Source organism: Lepisosteus platostomus, chromosome 5 (genome assembly GCF_059453375.1).
Source record: "Lepisosteus platostomus isolate fLepPlt1 chromosome 5, fLepPlt1.hap1, whole genome shotgun sequence".
NCBI lineage: Eukaryota > Metazoa > Chordata > Actinopteri > Semionotiformes > Lepisosteidae > Lepisosteus > Lepisosteus platostomus.
Genome location: NC_142615.1, coordinates 66,085,814 through 66,105,703, shown reverse-complemented (window position 1 = coordinate 66,105,703; position 19,890 = coordinate 66,085,814). Strand labels below are relative to the sequence as shown.

The window sequence follows — 19,890 nt, the reverse complement described above, 5'->3', positions numbered from 1 at the left end:
CACAGCAAGTCTTCCAGGTCCTGAAGCAGCAAAACAGCCCCAGACCATCACACTACCACCACCATATTTTACTGTTGGTATGATGTTCGTTTTCTGAAATGCTGTGTTACTTTTACGCCAGATGTAATGGGACACACACCTTCCAAAAAGTTCAACTTTTGTCTTGTCAGTCCACAGAGTATTTTCCCAAAAGTCTTGGGGATCATCAAGATGTTTTCTGGCTCATCAGTGGTTTTCATCTTAGAACTCTGCCATGCAGGCCATTTTTGCCCAGTCTCTTTCTTATGGTGGAGTCATGAAGACTGATCTTAACTGAGGCAAGTGAAGCCTGCAGTTCTTTGGATTTTGTTGTGGGGTTTTTTGTGACCTCTTGGATGAGTCGTCGCTGTGCTCTTGGGGTTATTTTGGTCTTTAGAAATGGCTTTATAAACTTTTCCAGACTGATAAATCTCAATCACTTTTTCACACAGGGCCATGTAGGTTTGGATTTTTTTTCCCTTAATAATAAAAACCTTCATTTAAAAATTGCATTTTGTGTTTACTTGTGTTATCTTTGTCTAATATTTCAATTTGTTTGATGATCTGAAACTTTCAGTGTGACAAACATGCAAAAAAATAAGAAATCAGGAAGGGGGCAAACACTTTTTCACACAGCTGGCTCTGTGGCGCAATGGAGAGTGTGTTGGACTTCTAGGCCTTGATAAAACGAAATCATTCAAAGGTTGTGGGTTCGAGTCCCACCAGAGTCATGTATCACTTTGATTCAACCTTTCGAAATCCTCTAGGGATTGGCATTGATCAAGTCAAATAAAGGACTTCTTAAGAGTCCACAGTTGAAAATGAACCAGCAGCCACAAGAAAGAAATTAGCACTGGACTGTGATCACATTACTCCTGTCCTGGAGTCCTTGCACTGGCTTCCTGTCAACTTCAAAATCCTCAAGCTCACCTATAAGGCTCTCCATGGCTTGGCACCTCAGTACCTGTCTGGGTTATCGCCCTACTCCCCACCTCACAACCTTTGCTCTTCTAATTGTGTTTTCCTATCTGTCCCCCAGTCCATCTACACTCTATGGGTGACAGGGCCTTCTCCTGTTTTGCCCCAAAGCTCTGGATCTTTATCCCCAAGGATATCAGAGAGTCACCTTCTCTAAACTCCTTCAAATCCAGACTCAAAACCCTCTTCTTTAGAAGAGCCTTTAATGAACTATTCTTTACCCCTCTGTTCCTACTGTATTTAATACCACCATCTATTGTCTCCTCTAACTGTGTATTCTCATCCTGCTTATCTTGTGTATTTTTTAACTTTATTGTTGTCATTCTGTAAAGTGCTTTGAAAAGTCACCTTTAATGGCACTATATAATGTAAAGATTATTATTATTATTAATAATGAACAGTGCATTTAACACTGAGCACATGCGGTCCTTCTTTGCAAAGGATTGCAAAGGTTGGGAATTAGCTTTTCACTCGTGTTGTTGAAGACCGTATCCTGGCTTTGTTGCAGGAAATGTCTGGATGCCATCACCGGATCAAGGAGAGGATCAGGGTTTTGGGAAGTCTTTTTGATGCCTGACACTGTGTGTTTCCTGGTTGTAACGGGTGTCATTCTGGACCTAAACAACAGAGAACACCATTGAAATTGCTGAACTGCCTAGCGGACACTTTGTCGCCTTCTTCTGACCTGTAATTAATGTGATTCTCTGAAAACGTGGCACGTTATATCTGTGCTACCTTTATGGAGGGGGACCACACTCATAAGGATCATAGATTCGATCACAAGCATCTAAAAACGAGCATGAGAAAATGACATCATGCTATAAGGCTGAATGGCACGAATTCTCCTGTTCCTTCTGCAGCAAATGTGAGTTTTTTTGCTTCTTAACACTGAGATAGTTAGAGATATTTGGCAGCTGTGGGATTCCAACTCAAACCTCAAAGAGACTGGAGCTTTAATCCAGCTCTAAACTAAAAACTGGGTGACTTGTAAGGGCTGGTAAGAGAGGAAAAGAATAAATGCTTCTTTTTTGGTCTTTATCTACTAAAAGAAAGGAAATAAATATTTGATTATTATTTATTCACCAGTTATTTTGATCGAATCATTGTAACGCAGTGTCATATTAAGGTATAATATGTACATGAACGTCATGTCTGAGTCAGTGATGGCAGCTGACTATCGCTGGAGGACAGTTCATCATGAGCGGGTAAGCCGGCATAATGAGGGAGTAGAGATTGGCCTCTGTGTCGCGGTGTTTTAGGCAAATGTGAGGTTTCTTTCTTGTAAAATATTTTCGAGTGCATTTTTGTTGCTGAAAATTAATCTTGTGCATTTGAATGAATTCCGATATTGTCACCTAATTCTATACATTGTTTCATCACACTACAACATTTAGAGGAGCTCAACTGCATTAATTAATTGCATAATGATAGTATTTCTTGCCTTTTAAATACTTCAGTCCAAAATGTAGAGAAGGTGCTCCTGTTTTCACCATTATAAGAACTGTGATGCACCAGTAATATTTACTCTCATAAAAGTATTGTCATTGTATTGTTCTGTTCTGTTACAATCTTGAGTGACACAAACCTTCTGTTTTACTGCACTACACTTCTCCAGAGGCCAGTTCAGCACACTAGGATCCTCAGTCAAACAAACACTGCAATCGCTTGATAAAAGCCATTCCTCATCCTTTCTCTTAGTATTGGTGCAACTTTTGTATGCAAAGGAGGCGACTTGACAATGAAAGGTGTAATCATCTTAAAGAGAGTCTTCATGAAGGCATGCGTCAGCAAGCTCTCCATTGTCAATTGACCGGGCTTGTGAAGAAGCCTATCTCATTCAACAACCATACAAATTGTACAGCTTAAGGCACATGAAGCAAAATCCATGAGCTGATTGACACAAAATCAGCTCATGTCACTTCACATTATCTGCAAAGTTGTTTTGCTCGTCTGACCACCTCTTCCTACTTTACAGTGAGCACATATATTTCAGTTTCTTCTCTTGTATCTTCCTTACTATTTTACTGTCCCTTTCCCCCATGTGGAGATGTATCCACTGCCAAAACTGCTGTCTGATTATTTAAATTATCTGTAAAACTGTTACATTACTTCATCTAATTGTAAATTTATAAGACGTTCTGTGAGACATTTGTGAGAGTAGCTGAATCTCAGGGCTGGTATGGAATCACACACAGACAGGTCTTCTGTGTGATCTGAGTCCCACTGCTCAGAGCTACAGACTGGTCAAATGGTCACTATTGTAGACACGACCATCGGACCATCGGCCACAAATAATCAATATACTGATCATAGTGTCACTACTGGTGTTTATTACATAAATACTATATATAAATAATAAGATAATTCCACACTCATGTGTGTTATAAAACATTTATAAATTTTGGGAGGCTGACATACAGTAAAGAAAGTAATACTGAAGGGCTGGAAGTCCTAGAAAGGGTTAATAGAAACTTCTTGCATCTGACCTGGAACAGAGCCCACAGCTGCCAGATCAGTGAGCCCTGAGCCCAGTTCACAGAGGAGAACCAGGAGCTCTTCTCTGTCTCTAAGAGACTGGGAGGAAGGAGAAAAGGGGGAGATGTGACTTGAGTCCAGGCTGTTCTGATATTATTCATGAAGCAGCACTGATTGTCTGAATATTTTCTGGTCCTGGATTGTGAGGATAGCGAGCAGTATGGAGTTGAGCTTCAGTCTGAGTGTTAGTCTACACTGTGAATCTGAATGAGAAGAGAATATTGATTTTTTATTCTGCCTCTGAGAATTTTTCTTCTTTGCCAGGTGGTGTTACATCCCCTTTAGATACTCTACACAGACTGCCAGAGAGAAGAGGAGAGAGATGGACAGATAAGAGCACACAGACAGAGAGAGAGATATACGTCTTGATTTACTTTGAAGCAAGTGTTCATTACTTTTCTGGAACAAGTTGTTTCTGAACTTCAAGACATTCATACAACTTCTGAAAGATAAAATACAAATCTTGCTTATCAGGACAGAAGAAATACTGCAAAAAATATGCCAGTGATTTTTTCTCATTTTAACGAAATGTGCAGAAAAACAACAGCAGTGCATCTCCATCATCTTGATTTAGCTTAATACAAATATTCACTTCCTTTTATGAAAATAAAAACCTGTGAAAGATGAAATAAAGTTCTTGATTATTCTTCGTCAGTGCAGAAGAAGTACTGCCAGCTGGCAGCAAAATGCCAGTATTTTATTTTCTTAAACTACATACGTCTGAATGGTGAAAATGTGTCCCTCTGCAGCTATTAAACAAAGAGCTGGTGGTTCAAGCACACTCAGGGACACGCTTCAGATTTTTATGATGTAACATAACCTTCGCTAAAAATTGATGGGATTTCTTCGCAAACCCTCTTGAACTTCCCAGGAAATGTGCGTTTTACTCATGTGGAACTACAACAAGTAAACAATTAAGTACCTAAGTCAATGTCCAAGAAAACCATCTTCACATGGGGAATTTTTCTTCAACTGGCTGTTGGGAGAATTCATTTATACACCCGTTGTATCCTTAGCAAAAATATTTTAAAATTAGAACACAGATTTGTTGGAGAACTTGACAGTCCTTGACAATTATTATTAAATAAGCATTATACAAATGTGCATTGCTATTTTAAATATGTACCTTAATTGTAATATATATAAACATAATTGCTTTGATATGGATGTTCATTTGAAGAATTTGAGGAAACTATCAAGGATCGCAGAACAACCAAAGATACATTTGGGCATTTGCTATTGGTAAAGATTAAAGAGTACCGTAAGTGTGAAGCTTGCATACACACGAGAGAAAAAATCAGTTTTAATGCACTTCATTAAACGGATGGTGTGCTTATCAATCGTGCATAAAACGTACATAGCAGAGAATGGTTTCGATCCCTCAACGTCTGGGTTATTGGCCCAGCACGCTTCCGCTGCACCACTCTTAGGGTGATTCAACACAGCTTTTCTATCTTTGCTTTCGAACAGTGTGCCCAAGATGAAAAGTCTAAGCGGTTAACGCAGACGTCACTTTGAGCGCTTGGTCTTTTATAGTACGAATCATCACACGCTGCTCTACATGGGCGTGTCTTCAAGATCGTTGTGAACCAAAGCTTCTGCTTTCCTAGGCAACTGATTCTTTCGTCGTTAATTCCCAAATCTTCAATGAGAATCAGTGAAATGAAAACCAAACACACTCGCTTCCTAGCGTGAAAGAAAAATGATTGAAGCATTTGAGAAATAGCAAGAGTAGTCTGAACAGCTCCAGCCTATCAATTGCTCTACAAAGAGATCGCTCCCTCTACACCCAGTTTATAACAAATGATTCAGGAAGCACAGCAAAGTTCTAAAAGCAGAGGTTGAAAAGCGTCTGGATACATAAAATGTAAATTTATCTAAGTAACATCTTCAGCTTTGAAAGATTGTAATCCATATATTTTCGTTTTACTCTTTTTTACATAACAGGCTTTCGATAAATAAACTGTATTGTAACGAAGGCTGCATTAGAAAATGTGTATCTACTGTAGCATTGTTAAATAAAAACGGGACATGTGCCAGTCTCGAATTAATCACTCTTTGCAGGCACACTACGGAAACCTGCAGATGTTCGTTGGGAGAAGTGACTCCTGCAAAGAGTGTTAATCGTCGAGAAAAGCACTCCTCGCGGGAATATATTTCCAATTTCTGAAGAGCCGATTTTCGCGATTTTTTCCCCGATATTTTTTTCCGGTGCGGTTATTGATCGCGTTCGAAAGATGATTTTCATAATGGACGTGTTACCTGCAAAGTCACAGTGAAACTGTTAATGGCGAAAAGATTCATAATATTTTTTTTATTAGAATACCCATGTAATTTTTTAGCATTCTTACAAGCAAATTGTTTATGGAAACGCTAGTGTAAATTACAGTGTAAATAGACAGGAGCTATTACTATTTTAAACACTAGTTGTGATAGCTGTAGCTCTTATCTGCATCTGAGTTCCCAGTATGAATACTGTAACGCTTACGGCCGACAGGTACTGTGTAAGAGCCGGCGTACCAGAGCAGGTGACGTCACCGCCCTTCCCTGTGATAGCAGGACCACAGCTACTAGGCTGTAGAGAGATCTCTCTTTAGCTCACGGGGCTAGGTCGCTGCAGAGAGACGCGGAAGTCCCGGGTTCGAGCCCCGGACAGTGTGGGGCCGACCTGAAGCGGCAAGGGCGCCCGCCTGAGCCCCCGTTGCGTTACATTGGTGTCAGAGTGGGATGGGATAGCCCTTCGCCGGGGACGGCGATTTAAGCGGGGGAGAGTGTAACGCTTATGGCCGACAGGTACTGTGTAAGAGCCGGCGTACCAGAGCAGGTGACGTCACCGCCCTTCCCTGTGATAGCAGGACCACAGCTACTGGGCTGTGGAGAGATCTCTCTTTAGCTCACGGGGCTAGGTCGCTCACGCAGGGTTCCGCAGCAGTTGGCCGAATACGAGTACAGCCTGAGGGGGGTGTTCGACGTCGGCGAGATGCCAGACGCTTCAGGTGGGGGCAGTGTAACGCCCTCGCCTGGTGGTGAGGAGGAAGCGCCCCTAGGCGCTCGTAGTACCGCTGGGCATGCTGGGAGTGGTAGCCGGGGAGAGTCTGAGGGTTAGCACGATGACCAGCGGCACTACGAGCGCCTAGGGGCGCTTCCTCCTCACCACCAGGCGAGGGCGTTACAATACTATAGGTTATCATTTATTTGCTCGGGCTAGGATACGTTCCTGTTTCTCAGTTTGATCAAATATGTATATTGTTAAACCCTGCGAATTGAAAAAAACGAAGTGGCGGTGGCTCTGCAGTTTAATCATTTAGCGCTATCTATACAGCTTGCGAAAGATGAAACACAAATCTTGCTTATCAGTGAAGAAGAGGTACTCCCAGCAGGCCAGCTAATACCAGCAAAGTTTTTTTTTCACCCTAACCCAGAGACTGGAGAAAAGCGAGGCGCCTGTGGCTCTGCAGTTTAATCAGTTCGCGAGTTCGGCGGTTAACTGAAAAAATGGTAAACGGAGCTTGCCCCAGCCAATCCTTATTCATTTAAAGAGGAGAAAAATTAACTTTGCCGGCATTTTTACAAGCTATAAAAGATGGCCAAGTGCACAGAAAAAAAACACACTATAGATTATTTTTTGGAGCCGAAGCAGCGATGTCCTTTCCGATTCAATTGATAAAGCTCACCCAGTGAATACTATTAACAGAATGTGAAAGCATGGTCAACTTTGTAACTGCAACCACAGGAAAAACAGCAAGAAGCAGACTCCATTCCCCATTTAAATCTGTCATGCGAGGTATGTTTTTTGAATGCATGAAGTCAATCCCACGATCGCTTTTGAACTTGGACAAAGTACTTCCAAAGGAGCGCTATGCGCAAAGATTTAACAAGCTCAACCCCCGCCAACGATTCGGTGTGAAGAAGCAGAACATTCAAGTTTCACAGACAGAAGTAGCACGCTAGCACAACCAACATTAAAACAGAGGGCACACTACGATTTGCATTGACACAAAAGTGATCTCGGCAGACGTCGTTCCCTGCATAATGCAAAAAGTGGCAAAGCGTATTTGGGTTGAGAGGACGCAAGAAGGTTTTTGTTTTCTGCCTTGATGTCAAGCTGACAAAGTATCTTTAAACACTTTGCTTAGTTTCTCGAGAGACTGCCGAACAGCATAGGATCTACACACACATGAGGAGACTGACGGAACACGTACACATCTTTAGGGTGGTAATTACTTAACAACAGGCTATACACTTATAAGGCTACACAGGACACTAAAACTACTACGACACTATTTATATATGCAGGGTCAGCTGCTGGTCATCGATCTGACCCTCAGACTCTCCCCAGCTACAACTCCCAGCCTGCTCCGTGGTACTATGAGTGCCTAGGTGCTTTTTCTCCTCCTCGAGGGCGTTACAATACTTACGAGGAAGACATCGCTCTCTCCGACCCCCGATATCGTGTCCCGACCCACCGTGCTGGAAGCCGACGCGTGCTGTTATTCCTTTACAGAGCAGAAATGACAACCTAGGAGCCGAGAGATCATTTCAGCATTTGGCAACAATACAGCATTTCCAAAACACAAACGACCAACTCGGAATGACTTGCTTTTGACGCTTTTCAAAGCGTTCTTTGTGCACGACGACTGTGCCGCCTAGCAGATACAAATGGGTTGTGGCATGAAAACGCAAGCGATGTTTATTTTTTGACCGGAAAGGTGCGAATGGAGAACAACTTCTCTCGTCACTCTCTGTGGCGCAATCGGTGAGCATGTCCTGCTATTAACTGAAAGGTTGGTGGTTCAAACCCACCGAGGGACGACTTTCTTCTTATTGTCAATGTAAACACTGTCTCCGCTAAAGCCGAAACCTTCACCCTCTTTATATTTGCAGAAAATGCGAGTCTTTTGCTCGTGTCTAACAACAACACTAGAGACCGGGGAAGTCCAATAGTGATCAACACCGCAACTCCCCAGAAAACCATTTTCACCCATGGAAAAGTATCTTTGAATGGCTGGCGGGAGATATCAGTTATACTCCTGTGGCGTCCTCTGCTAAAATCGTTTAGAAATACAACGCGGAATTGTTTGAGAACTTGACAAGCATTGTTACGTTAGCACTGTGAAGGTGGATGTTGATATTTTAATATATTTACCTAAATTTTAACATAAATATAAAGATAAATGCTGTACAATCTATGCTGTACAATCAAACACAGTTATATTTTGAGTTTCATGCTGATCGTTGTATGGATCCAAAAGAAAATTTTAAAGCTGATACATTTTCGATTGGAATTTGCTTCTAGCTGCAATCGGTATCTTTTACTTTATGTATGGTAGTGGAAATATATTTTTTAAATGTTTTCTAAAGAAGATCTCATGAAGTATTGCCAGGACCTGCCTTTAGCGCTCAGTAGTGATAACACTGTTGATATAGACAGAGAAGAACTGTAAGATGAATTGATGATCTAAGCTAAAATAGCTCTAACACCCCTCCTGTAACAGTGTTCGTATTCATAGCAAGTAATATTCTTTTTCAACCCCGAACGTAGCTTTTGCATTAAGTGTTATGTAACCATTAGCGATTTTGGTAGCTTCTGGAGAGCGCACTTTTTCAACCTGAAGCTTGTAAGAACATTATTCAAGACTCACCATGGCCCAGAGTCGTTCATCGGGACAAGGATTAACATCAATTGAAAGTACTCCAAAATAAAATATTTGACCGAAAAATTACAAGAATAGGCAAGTATTAAAACAACACCATAATTCTTGACTTCCAATCTCTTTCCTGGTTCAGGCCATGTAAAATGACATAATCAGTGGAGTCATGCCGAGGTTGTGAGTTTAAGCCTCACCTGGAGCAGCCAGGTTTTCTGTCTTGACAGGTAAACAGTGTTTTGTGTTATTTGCTAAATGGAGAGAGGATTCTGTGTTAATTGGCTCCTCCTGGGAGAGGTCAAGATGAGAAGTTCACGAGGCTGGTGGTAAATACCCTGTTCAGGAATATCGTGGCTGTAGGGGGTCAGATCTATAGATATAGTAAACACATTAGTGGAGATGGTGTGTCTGCTCTCTGTGTGAGAGCCGGGCGGAAAGAATAATCTGTGGTCTGGGAAGAAAAGACCCTCTTCAGAAGAGCGGCGCTTCTCACAGGAGAGAATGAAAACAAAATCTTTTTCAGGGACGCTGATTTTTCTCTTTGGGGGAATTAAAAGCACTTGTAGTAAGTGACCTCGTGGTGCAATGGTAGCACGTCTAACTCCAGATCAGAAGGTTGCGTGTTCAAGTCATGTCAAGGTCAGCTGCTGTATTTGCAGATTCTGCTGGTGCTGAACCTTGCAATCACACCACATAGGTAATCTGAATGAAATAACAGAGCAGTATAGAACACGCAGTCAGGAGTGTATGCAATGAATCATTTTGAACACGACAAGAGAAAAGGCACACTGCACATCCGTGGAACATGATGTCCGACTTTAGAGACAGTAACATCAGAGATTGGAAATTCTTGGTCCAGGTTGGAGGGTTGCACCGATTCTGAGTCTTGTTAGCTGGAATGGATGGGTTTGGGGGTGTTGATACCAGAGTGGTCCAGGAGGGGGGTGCAGGTGTCTCGGGGGCATTCTTGTTTTTCTCTGAGTTCAGGTTGATTCTGTTGGTTCTGTCACGAATCTCCCTTACGCAGGCACGCGCTCCCGCATTCCCTCAAGCTCTCCCCGTACCAAACGTGCACGCGTCAATCAGTCAAAAATAAAGAAAGGGGCCACAACCACAGAAAGGTCCCCTATTCTTTATTTTTTTATGATTTTTTTAAGATAACACTACAGGTGATACACTGGGACAGGTGGGTCGTCTTCATGGCTCAATAGCATTTCAAATACAACAGCCACACTGCTGAAACCAAGTGTTTTACACACCAGACAGGCCCCCTAACCTTATACAACCTTGCTGTGGCTGTGGCCCCTTTCTTTATTTTTTTATGATGTTTTCAATATGGCACCATTGGACAGGCGGTACATGGGGATAGGGGGTGCTATTCATTAGTCAATAGCCATGAAGAAGACCCTCCTATCGCACTGTGTTACCTGTAGTGTTATCTTCATAAAATCATTACAAAATAAATAAATATATAAAATAAAAAATAAATAAAATATCTTCAGCCCTTTTTTTTGTTCGTGATCATTATTTTCCTTAGTTATGATCAATATTGAACTTTAAAAAAAAAATAAAACGACAATAATGAAACGCAGGCAGATTTTGTAAAAGTGTTAGGAGATGACAGGGTGCCCCTTTGGAATAGTCGTCAGAAAATGTGGGAAAAGGAAAAATACGTAAGCTCTCACACACAGCATAAGAGATTGGAATCTGATTATTAAAAAAAACTACCCGTCTCCCCAGCATTTAACGGTGCTGTTGTTTTTATTTTACATATTGTTAGCATTTTAATGAATTGTTAAAAGACTGATACACACATCGCTAAATACGAAACGTAAAAAAAACCCAACTGTAAGCAATTGACCATTCATATTGCTAAATTTTAAATCCGTGTTTATCTGTGTCCTAGTGCTTGGTGCAGCTATTTTGAAAGCAGAGTCTATGATTTACTGTATTGCAGAAGCGTATTGTTGCCACCAAGGAAAAAAAATCCTGAGTTATCGTAAATAAGAAATACTAAATTATCTCCTAATAACGAGATAGTAACGGTATCATATTTGTGTATGAACAACCTGTTACATTTGTAATGGCAGTACCTACAGGCTATCGAAAGGTTTGCTGGCACTGTGGGTTTAGTGTTCCTGACAATGTGCACGCTGAGAAATGCGTACGGACTGACTTTCTTCTCGCAATGAAAATGTTACCGCTTGTACCTCATGTAAACAGTTTTAACCATTAGCACACTCATATATATCCTGAATCAAGAACTAATGTGACCTGGAATCCATTGTACCGATTCAAACTGAAAGTCAGATATTTAGTCTCAAAACTACATAACTCAGGATTTTATTTTTTTCCTTGATGGCAGCATTGGCTTCTGTAATTTAGATTCAACCACTGAAGAGGCTGGTTTTGTGTTTTTAGCTATTGAACATAACTGGTAAGTTTAAGCCAATTCTTGTTACTCTTTCCACTCGAAAGAGCTGTATTAATACCGGCGCACCTGTCTCCACAGGAAAGTTATTGCTGTTCCCAAACCAATGTACTGCAGCTTGTGGCCACGTGTTCCTGCTGTCAGCCTGTGATACCATGTTCGTCCACCGCTAGAAATATTACTGCTCCAGTACAGTAGTAAAAGAGGAAACAAATGCAACCACCGTTTAGAAAAAACACACACGTCTCAGGCCTTAACCATGACAAGGATGGGATTTGAACCTAGACGAGCAGAGCACAATGGATTAGAAATCCAAAAAGTGACTCCTGTTTAATTTCTTTTCGCTTGCTCGATTTGTCGTACGCTCCTCAATCCTTACAACCGATAAACAAAACGGCTTCATGTGCCACAGCATTCTGCTGCAGGTACGGTTTGCACAGTGTATTAGGCGAACCCGAATGAAATATTTCAAATATGTGAAGAATTTCATGAAACTTTGCAAAAAGAAGATCACAGCCAATGTCAGCAATTCGGAGCCTGTAGGCAGCTTCAACAGAACAAAACGATCTGAAGCCGCAATTCTTTCATAGAGTGTATTGTAACACTCTAACCATGCTGTTGCTATTACTGCTATCTGCCGTTGCTTTAAACTCTACTCAGCGGGCAAGTAAAGTTGTACAAGGAGTAGACTACTTTGAGCCGTCCAAATTCCATTATGTGAATTTAAGCTTTTTTTATTATTAATAACAGCATTAGTAATACAATGCGTGCTCAGAAACGTTACTTATTAGCTTATGAAGCAACAGTGTTTCGACAATTTGCGGTCTTCAAAAAGTAAACGCTGAAGTTTTTATACTTCCTTGTGAGCAGATCACCTTTGATTTAGAAAAGGAAAACTTACTCCCCTGTTGCTTTCATTGCAATATCTGAATCGAGACCCAAGCGCTAAGAAAGCTGAATAACGCAAAAGTCATAAACCCGATTTTTAATTTAGATACACATTTTCTAATGCAGCCTTCATTACAAGACAGTCTATTTCTCTAAAGCGTGTTATGTAAAAAAGAGAAAAACGAAAATATATGGATGACAATATTTAAAAGATGAAGATTTTACTTTTGAGAAATTGTCATTTTATGTATCCAGACGCTTTTCAACCGCTGGTTTTAGAACTTTGCTGTGCTTCCTGTTTCATTTTCAGTGTTATAAACTGGGTGTGGAAGTAGCGATCACTTTGTAGAGCAGTTCATAAGCCGGAGCTGTTCAGACTACTCTTCTTATTTCTCAAATGCTTCCATCATTTTTCTTTCACGCTACGACGCGAGTGTGTACATGTGTTTGGTTTTCATTTCACTGATTCTCATTGAAGATTTGTGAATTAACGACGAAAGAATCAGTTGCCTCGGAAAGCAGAAGCTTTGGTTCTCAACGATCTTGAAGACACGCCCATGTAGAGCAGCGTGTGATGATTCGTACTATAAAAGACCAAGTGCTCAAAGAGGCGTCTGCGTTTACCTTTGAAACTTTTCATCTCCGGCGCACTTTTAGAAAGCAAAGATAGAGCAGTTGTGTTGAATCACCCTCTGACAGCTGTCAGCAGAGTGGCGCAGCGGAAGCGTGCTGGGCCCATAACCCAGAGGTCGATGGATCGAAACCATCCTCTGCTATCTACACTTTATGCACGATTGATAAGCACACCATCAGTTTAATGAAGTGCATTAAAACTGATTTTTTTCTCTCGTGTGTATGCAAGCTTCACACTTACGGTACTCTTTCATCTTTACCAATAGCAAATGCCCAAATGTATCTTTGGTTGTTCTGCGATCCTTGATAGTTTCCTCAAATCCTTCAAATGAACATACATATCAAAGCAATTGTGTTTACATATATTACAATTAAGGTACTTATTAAAAATATCAACGCACATTTATATAATGCTCATTTAATAATAATTGCCAAAGATTGTCAAGTTCTCCAACAAATCTGTGTTCTAATTTTAAAATATTTTTGCTAAGGATACAACGGGTGTATAAATGAATTCTCCCAACAGCCAGTTAAAGAAAAATTCCACACGTGAAGATGGTTTTCTTGGACATTGACTTAGGTACTTAATTGTTTACTTGTTGTAGTTCCACACGAGTAAAACACAACAGATTTCCTGCAACATTCAAGAGAGTTTGCGAAGAAATCCCTTCAATGTTTACATCATCACAATCTGAAGCTCGTCTTTGAGTGCGTTTGACCCACCAGCCCTTTGTTTAACAGCTGCACAAGGACACAGTCCCGTTGCTTGTCACAACTCACATGTTTGTAGTTAAAGAAAATAAAATACTGTCATTTTCCTGCCAGCTGGCAGTATTTCTTCTGCACTGACCAAGAGTAACCAAGAACTTCATTTCATCTTTCACAGGCTGTAATCTACAGAAAAGGAAGTGAATACTTGTACAGTATTAAGCTAAATCAAACCGACGGAGATGCACTGCTGTTGTTTTTCTCCACTTTTCGTTAAAAGGAGAAAAAATCACTGGCATTTTATGCAGTATTTCTTCTGTCCTGATAAGCAAGATTTGTATTTTATCTTTCAGAAGTTGTATGAATTTCTTGAAGTTCAGAAACAACTTGTTCCAGAAAAGAAATGAACACTTGCTTCAAAGTAAACAAGACGTATGTCTCTCTCGCTGTGTGTGCTCTTATCTGTCCATCTCTCTCTCCTCTTCTCTCACTCTGACAGTCTGTGCAGAGTATCTGAAGGGGATGTAACACCACTTGGCAAAGAAGAAAAATTCTGAAGCAGAATAAAAAAAAAACATTATTCTCTTCTCAGTCAGATTCACAGCTCAGACTCACACTCAGACAGAAGCTCAACTCCGTACTGCTCTCTATCATCACAATCCAGAACCAGAACATATTCAGACAATCAGTGCTGCCACATGAACAATATCAGTCAGAACAGCCTGGACTCAAGTCACATCTCCCCCTTTTATCCTTTCTCCCAGCCCTCTTAGAGACATAAAAGAGCTCCTGGTTCTCCTCTCTGTGAACTGGGCTCAGGGGTCACTGATCTGGCAGCTGTGGGCTCTGTTCCAGGTCGGAAGCAAGAAGGTTCTTTTAACCCTTTCCAGGACTTCCAGCCCTTCAGTATTACTTTCTTTAATGTATATCAGCCTCCAAACATGTTTTTTAAGTGTTTTATAACACAAGTGAGTGTGGAATTATTTTTGTATTTATGTAATAAACACCAGTATTGACACTCTGATCAGTATATTGATTATTAGTAGCCAAAGACCGATGGTTATGACTACAATAGTGACCAGTTGACCAGTCTGTAGCTCTGAGCAGTGGGACTCAGATCACACAGAAGAAGACCTGTCTGTGTGTGATTCTACACCAGCCCTGGGATTCAACTGCTCTCACAAGTGTCTCACAGACTGTCTTATAAATGTACAATTAGATGAAGTCTTGTAACAGTTATACAGTTAAGTGAAATCATCAGACTACCTATAGAAGTGAGAGCTTGGTGGAAATAAAACCAGTATACACCTCCAGGATCACGAGTCTGATCCTCCTGGCTCTTATACTCTGAAGATTCGTGTAAAACCCTTAAAAGTGCTTATTTCAGGGACTCGTGCTCGTTCTCTACTGCTCCACACGGGTACGCTTTGTAACGCATTAATCTGTGAAGTAAACTATTTTTTTTCTGTTTAATGAATTTCATTCCTCGGTTTGTCGCTCTCCTTCTCCAACTGTTATAAATCGCCTCTCTTCACAGCCCGGTTTAGTTTTTTTGGAGATGTTATATTTGTATGAAAACCAGGAGTCTCCTCCAGCAGAGATGCGCTATTTTGTTTTAAATTTTTTAATAAACGTATAGAATTTACAAATATTACTACAACCAGAAGATCAGAAACATGTACAAGAGAAAAAAACACAACAGAAAAAAAAACATTTAACCACCAGAGGTAATGAAGTAAATTATGTGATCAAATTGTATTTTTACATATATCATGTTTTCCTTGCTTTATTATTTCTCAGTTATTTATAGAATTTAAATAGTGTTTCAACATGCATGCGTTTCCTGTATTAAATAAAGATCAGCACTCACTTTTTTACAAAACAAAAAAAACGCTTTTGTTTTTGCAACATTTCGAGTACCTCTGGCATTCATGAAAAAGACACACAAAAGCAGCATGTCAGAATGTTTGTCAGAATAAGCGCTGTGACGTCACTGACACCAGCCAGAGCGCCGGGATCAGAGAGAGAGACTGCGGGAGGCGCACGGAGAAGAGTTATTGATCACTTATCTATCGACAACCAATTATTTAAACTGAAGAACCGTAGAAAAATCGATTAACTTCACCGATTGGTGAGTACTGATTCATTTCTTGACCCTGTTTAAGTATCTAGAAAACAGTTAATACTGTATCGACCAATTACCATAGTGCATTTAGGGTTAATAATGTTCAATCCGAAATTAAACAATGATTACTCATATTATTATTTAGGTAACTGTATCCTAGAGCTAGAAAATGATATTTCAAGTTCATAAATGTATGTAAGTAACAGTTTAAATGCATTTTTCCAGTGTTTATAAATCATAAGAATGGTAATCACGGCAACAGGCGCCCCGTCACTCCTCGCGTATAAGTGTCTCGCATTTGTCACAGAGAGCGGTGTGATGTCACGGGTAGCAACTAATACTAATATCAGTGTCTTCATGTTAATATTAGTGAGATTACAACTGGTAGTTTTAATGCTAGTGTTCATGTGAGTATCAATGACAGTGGCACTACTGATTGTTTTAGTTTTAATGTTCATATTCATGTTAATATTAATTATAATTATAGTGTTACTGTTGAAGTATTAGTAGTATTTATATTTGTGTTAGTTATCGTGTATCTGTAGATAAGTGTGTTTGTGATATCTGTGCATGTGTGGGTGCATGTCTGGAAGTGTGTGGTGTCTGTGTGTGTGTGCGCTGTGTGTCTGTGAATGTGTGGGTATGTGTCTGTGAGCTTGTTGTGTCTGTCAGTGTGTAGTTTTATATTTGTAAGTGTATGTATGGGCATGTCTGTCAGTGTGTGTAGTGTCTATGTGGGTATTAATGATGATAGCATTACTGATAGTTTTAGTTTTAATGCTAGTATTTATGTAATATTAGTGATACTTATAGTGTTAACACTCATCATCATCATGTTAGGTTTCATGAGAGTATTACTGTTATTATAAGTATTATTAGTCTAGTATTAGTTTTTGTCAGTGTTAGTAACAATGATAATGTAAGTTTTGGTGATAGTGTTACTGTTGTAATATTAGCAGTATCTGCATTAGTGTTAGTTATAGTGTATCTGTACCTAAGAGTGTATGCGGTGTCTATGTGCATATATAGTGTCTATTTGTGTATCTGTGAGTCTGTGAGTGTATATATGTGAGTGTGTGAGTGTCTGATTGTGTGTATAAATGTGTGATGTGTCTGTGAGTGTAAATGTATGTGAGAGTGTAGGTGTACAGTATATCTATCAGTGTGTGTGAATGTGTGTGTAGGTGGGCTTGGGTTCCACTGATGTGTCTGACAGAAGTGACCCATCAACAGGTGTTGAGTTCCAGAGCCGCTTGCAAATAAAAAGACTTTCTAGAGTCCAGGCCAATGTCCAGAGAGCTGTGAGTTCTCTGTTTTTATCAGTATTAGTAATAATGACAGAAGTAATTCCCACGCAAATGATTATTAACCAAAACAGACATCAGAAAATATCGCCTTTGCAATGATGTCACTCCTCTTCTTCATGAATTTTCTTTAATGACAGGACATTTCTCTGTCTGAGTGCCAGCTGCGAATAGTGTGACAAGCCATGTATTTCCAATATTTTCTAGTTCAGTTATTTATCACATACAAAATATTATTCTCATTGAGAATATTTTACCTGCAAAGTCACAGTGAAACTACTACGGCGAATGAACTTTTTATGGGTGGAAAACGTTCAAAAGACTTAATGCTCCAGGGAAGGCTTGAAAACACAACCTCATTATAACTCCACTGTGCACAGCTACATGCATACCACACACTGACCAACTGTGCCACTGGACCTCTCTAAGGCAGGCTCCTACACCGATTGTAAAACTGACACAAACGTAGGGCGAAACAAAGGGTTTTGGCTGTGTATACATCTCCACATGGGGGAAAGGGACAGTAAAATTGTAAGGAAAATAAAAGAGAAGGAACTGAAATATACAGTATGTGCTCACTGTAATGTAGGAAGAGGTGGTCAACAAGCAAAACAGCTTTGTGGATAATGTGAAGTGACATTGTTTTGTGTCAATTAGCCCACAAATTGTGCTTCATGTGCCTTAAGCTGTGCAATTTGTATGGTTGTTGAATGAGATTGGTTTCTTCACAAGCCCGGTCAATTGCCAGATGAGAGCTTGCCGATGCACTCCTTCATGAAGACTTTCTTTAAGATGATTACACCTTTCATTGTCAAGTCGCTTCCTTTGCATACAATAGTAGCACCAACACTAAGAGAAAGGACGAGAAATGGCATTTATCAAGTGATTGAAGTGTTTGTTTGACTGAGGATCCTTGTGTGCTGAACTGTCCTCTGGAGAAGTGTAGTGCAGTAAAAGAGAAGATTTGTGTCACTCAAGACTGTAACGGAAATGTGAGAAATGTGACAAGAACACATCGAACTTTTTCCATATGTGAAGGAAAATGCTAAAGAAACTTTTTCCTGAAAACTTTGAAAATTTAAGTTTGCGTGCTTTATATACTGTATATTCTTTACTTTACTTTATATACTTGGGGCGGAGCAGTGCCTCTGTGGCTAAGGATCTGCACCTGTGGTTGGAAGGTTGCTCGTTCAAATCCCTCTGCTGGCAGAGGAATCCTACTCTGTTGAGCCCCTGAGCAAGGCCTGTAACCCCAACTGCTCCAGGGCACCATACAATAGCAGACCCTGTGCTCTGACCCCAGGCTCTCTCCTTATTTGTGTGCCTCATGGAGTGCAAGCTGGGGTATGCAAAAAGATAATTCCTAATGCAATAAATTGTAAAGGGTTAATAAAGTGATGTTATTATTATTATTATTCCTTATAGCAGAGCAAACAAATTGTTACAAAAAAAACAGCTAATGTCCACCAGCGGAATTAACATTAATATACTGTAAAGTGCTGTTACTTGGGAGTGTTAACCTACAGATAAATTAAACAAATGGCATTTATAGCTCTAAAGAGGTTAACATAGACGTCTGTAACATATCTTTTCAGTCCATTGCTGTTCCTCTGACTTGGTGAGCCTTTGGAATTTTAAAACAGCTTTTTGCTTGCCTCTCATGTGGTCTGTGTACCAGTCCATTAAGAGCCGCACTATTACTGTGTCGTGTGTGGTCCTACACAACTACACAGCTATCTACTGGAGTCATCTTCTCTCCATTGCAGTTGAGAACAGATTTAATACGGAGCTGCGCAGAAATTTCTGTGGCAAATATCGCTGCAGAACTTGCCCGTGCACAACAACGAAGTGAAAAAGAAATACCGCAAGGTTGCCCATAAGAGGGAAAAATAGAAATCAATTGTTCAAACAATTACAACACTCTTCCTCTTACAGTGGTCTCATGTTATTTTTCTTGCCATAAGAACAGTGGGATTGTTCAACTGTATTGTTCCCCAAATGGCTGAATAATAATAATGATAATAATAGTGGTGGTAGCTGATCGTTCTTGTCCGTGGCCAAGTGACCTGTGTGAATACAGTATGTTGATTTATTCTCCTCAAGGCATCGCTTTAGCAATTCAAAGAGCATGGGTTTTAACCAATTCAGTGCTTATTTCAACTAACGCCATGTTCCTTTTTCTCGGTCTTCAAATAGTTTACAATGTAGAGGTATCTTTAGTAATAAGGAAAAAGATGCACCTCGGAGATCCATCTCACAAAAGCAAAGACTTCTTAAAGTGCACTTATGAGCTGTAGAACCTGAAGGAGTTCTCTCTCCTAGATATTAAACATGCAGATAATGAAATCAGTGATTTACGATTTCTCCAACCTTCCAATAAATACATCTAAGACATGTAACAAACACATTGCACAGCTCCAGTGGTGCAGTTGGTCAGCGCACAATACTTATACAGCAGTACATAGTGGAGTCACGCTGAGGTTGTGAGTTCAAGTCTGTGGTGGTTTTGTGTGATTTCAGCTGCAGAAACTTTCTGTTGGATTTAGGTTGGTTGTTCTGTTTCTTTTTCCGCTCAATGGAGCTTTATTAATGCAGGCACACCTGCTTCCTCTGCATTTTATT

At 40.2% G+C, this 19,890-nt stretch overlaps 3 non-coding genes across 3 annotated transcripts; all 3 read left to right on the top strand.

Moving 5' to 3' along the window:
• The first annotated feature begins 656 nt into the window (after positions 1 to 656).
• Positions 657 to 749, top strand: trnar-ucu (transfer RNA arginine (anticodon UCU)). Its single transcript has 2 exons — positions 657 to 693; positions 714 to 749. It is a non-coding gene; the product is annotated as a tRNA-Arg (tRNA).
• A 9,001-nt stretch (positions 750 to 9,750) lies between these two features.
• trnaw-cca (transfer RNA tryptophan (anticodon CCA)) lies at positions 9,751 to 9,822 on the top strand. The gene has a single exon. It is a non-coding gene; the product is annotated as a tRNA-Trp (tRNA).
• A 3,380-nt stretch (positions 9,823 to 13,202) lies between these two features.
• On the top strand, positions 13,203 to 13,274 carry trnam-cau (transfer RNA methionine (anticodon CAU)). The gene has a single exon. It is a non-coding gene; the product is annotated as a tRNA-Met (tRNA).
• Positions 13,275 to 19,890: the final 6,616 nt, after the last annotated feature.